At 30.9% G+C, this 2,968-nt stretch overlaps 1 long non-coding RNA gene across 2 annotated transcripts; it reads right to left on the bottom strand.

The window, feature by feature from the left end:
* Positions 1 to 1,294: 1,294 nt before the first annotated feature.
* On the bottom strand, positions 1,295 to 2,626 carry LOC136068933 (uncharacterized). 2 transcript variants are annotated; one of them, XR_010630232.1, is made up of 3 exons: positions 2,462 to 2,626; positions 2,095 to 2,195; positions 1,295 to 1,620 (listed from the first exon to the last, which is right to left on the bottom strand). It is a non-coding gene; the product is annotated as an uncharacterized LOC136068933 (long non-coding RNA). The 2 variants fall into 2 exon arrangements; XR_010630231.1 differs by having other exon boundaries at positions 2,095 to 2,626.
* Positions 2,627 to 2,968: the final 342 nt, after the last annotated feature.

Raw genomic sequence — 2,968 nt, 5'->3', positions numbered from 1 at the left:
GGCCATTTTTTAGGTTTCGGAGGCATTTTGGTAACCTTATGTGCTCTCTAATTGTTCTTATGCAATATCTGCAACTAAATCACAGTTGTGGGTTTATTGTGGTGTCTAAGGTTGGAAATAGGGTGACTATATAATTAGCAAGTTATGCAAAAGTTCCAATACAAAGATTGTTGACAATTTTAAAATTTTTAGTAAACACTTGAATTGAAACTACAGATCCAGTATGAAATAGTGTTTGCTTTTTCCAATTGTTATCCTTGGTATCTTGTGAACCACAATTCATATAGACTACATATTAAAATGTTAATTGTTAAGTCTATTTTTTTGGCTAGGGGTAAATCTAAATTTATATGCTCTGCATAAGAGCATGCCTTAGTTTCGAATCAAATTATTAAAATATATTACAAAGGAGTCAAACTTTTATAAAGAGATGGTATTGTAACTTTGAGAAATAGAATGAATCAGAACAGCAGTTAATTAAAGAAAAAAAAAATTATAAAGGGTCATAAGATCAAACTAACTTGGCCCACTCCAAAATTGATCTACCAGGAGAAATTTTATTTTTATATTATTTATGTAGGAAATTATTGCTAGTATAGATATTTTAAAGCAAATGATTGGTTGATTAAACTATTGTTTTATATATAAAATTTTATATGAATCATAATTTAAACTAATTGAAGATTTTATATGTGTTAAAACGTGCCTGCCACTAATGCGAATGAATTAAGTATACGAGTTAATTGGAACCTGATCTTCACATCTTTTTCTTATTTCCTTCAAAAAAAAAAAAAAAAAAAAAAAAAAAGATAAGATTTTTATGGTGTAATACTTTTTTTGGTATATTATTTTTATTTGTAGGGAAACATGTCTTGTTGACCCTACCCTTGGGTTCAATTTTGGTTAGGGTCTAACTAATGTCAGTCCATCCCGGAGAACAGGCCAGGCCTAGTTTAAAATCATGCTCCGAATGGATGAAAATGAGACTACTCCAGTTTCAAATCACAACTTTGCTACCAGGCCCAAAATCATCTTCCTATTTTCAATGAAGCTTTACCACTTTTGTTGTCTAGGAGACCTAGAACAAACTTTCGATAAATGATCAATAAATCTACAGACACAGCTAATTCACAATTTTCTATTTACAATTGTTGAGATTATAAATTTTCAACAATATAATAGACAATAAAGTAGTGTAAATGATGATCTTATATAAAAATCAATAACAATTTGCCATCTTGTGCAAAATGTTGTGAAAATGGTAGTGTATTGTTAAAGTAAACAGACAAGAAAATGAGTGTACAAAATTATAGGTGCTAATTCAGATAGTACATTCATAATGTAATGATATTATTATTTTACTGTAATGATATAATTGAAGAAACTGATCACCAAATATATTGTTACATATTAAATTAATAGCGAGTAAAGAATACAGTGTGGTTGGGGGCAGATTTAACTATACATTTGAACCTAAAATTTAAATCTTTATCAAATTTAAATAAGCATATAATCATTTCTATTAAAGATGAAATAATAATTGCTTGATAGCTGCTATCATAGCCGGTCTACCAGCTCAGGAAATTGTTGCAGAAGCCAAATTACACCTCTGATAACCACCTGCACAAATAAAGTAATTTGATTAGAAGAAAAAAAAATGTATGCATAAGCATAAAAACTGAATCAATACAATTTTAATTTTTTATCCATCAATGCAAATTTTATTATTTTATATCAATTGGTTACTAGGAAGACCATCAGAAATTTGAAATATATGGGTTATCAGGTAAAAAAATTTGTGTATCAAAGGTGAGATACAATAAGTTTCTCTCCAAATTCATGCAATCTCAACACTAACTCAGTGGATTTAAGTGAGGTTTGTAAGCAAGGGCTAAAACAGACCAATGCATACTCAAGTTCAACCAAAATAATTTTTAGATTTTAGGGGTAATATGAGGATATGAAGGAAAGCATTCACGCATGCATGTGCAGTTGTGCACCCACACAGAGTAGTATTCTGACATTTTATTTTTATTTCTCTCTTCTAATTTTTTTTCCTTGTTTTCCAGTCTATCTCTAGACGTGTATTATTACCTGACATCTACAGGGCAAAAAATGTGTGTGTGATGGCTTATTTACATAACAAAGCTGCCTCCCCAGGTTTGATTGCAGGTTCTACAATATCTCGTCCATAACTGTATTTTGAAAAAAGCAAGATTAGTCTCCCAACACAATCTATGCAATCTTTGCAGTACATGGTGCAAATATGTTATTAGCATCTTATGAACTAAATAAACAAGATTTTTTTTGGATGAGGGTTTTTAGAGTATGTTAGCAGTTTCTGATTGAAACAAGTTTCCTAGTAGAGAATTGCTCCATATATAACAAGCAGTTAGTTGGAGAATTTTACATTGCCAACAAAAAATCCATATATAATCTTCATAACTAACCATAAATCTACCTCTTATTGTCTATCCTTTACATTTTGCTTCCTCATGGTAAGCACTAAAAGTCTAAAGTAATGATTACTGAAGCAGCAACAAGAGGAACTTGTCAGTGGGCTGGCAGAGCTAGCCTGATCCTGTTTTCAATTTCTCATTCAAATGAAAGATTTGCACCCTTGAAACTAAAGTGATTTTTAGAGTATGTTAGCAGTTTCTGATTGAAACAAGTTTCCTAGTAGAGAATTGCTCCATATATAACAAGCAGTTAGTTGGAGAATTTTACATTGCCAACAAAAAATCCATATATAATCTTCACAACTAACCATAAATCTACCTCTTATTGTCTATCCTTTACATTTTGCTTCCTCATGGTAAGCACTAAAAGTCTAAAGTAATGATTACTGAAGCAGCAACAAGAGGAACTTGTCAGTGGGCTGGCAGAGTTAACCTGCTTCTGTTTTCAATTTCTCATTCAAATGAAAGATTTGCACCCTTGAAACTAAAGTGGAAAATCAGAGCAAGAC

Source organism: Quercus suber, unplaced genomic scaffold, assembly GCF_002906115.3.
Source record: "Quercus suber isolate HL8 unplaced genomic scaffold, Cork oak 2.0 scaffold_142, whole genome shotgun sequence".
In the NCBI taxonomy this organism is placed as follows: domain Eukaryota; kingdom Viridiplantae; phylum Streptophyta; class Magnoliopsida; order Fagales; family Fagaceae; genus Quercus; species Quercus suber.
This window is presented reverse-complemented; position numbering and strand designations above follow the sequence as displayed.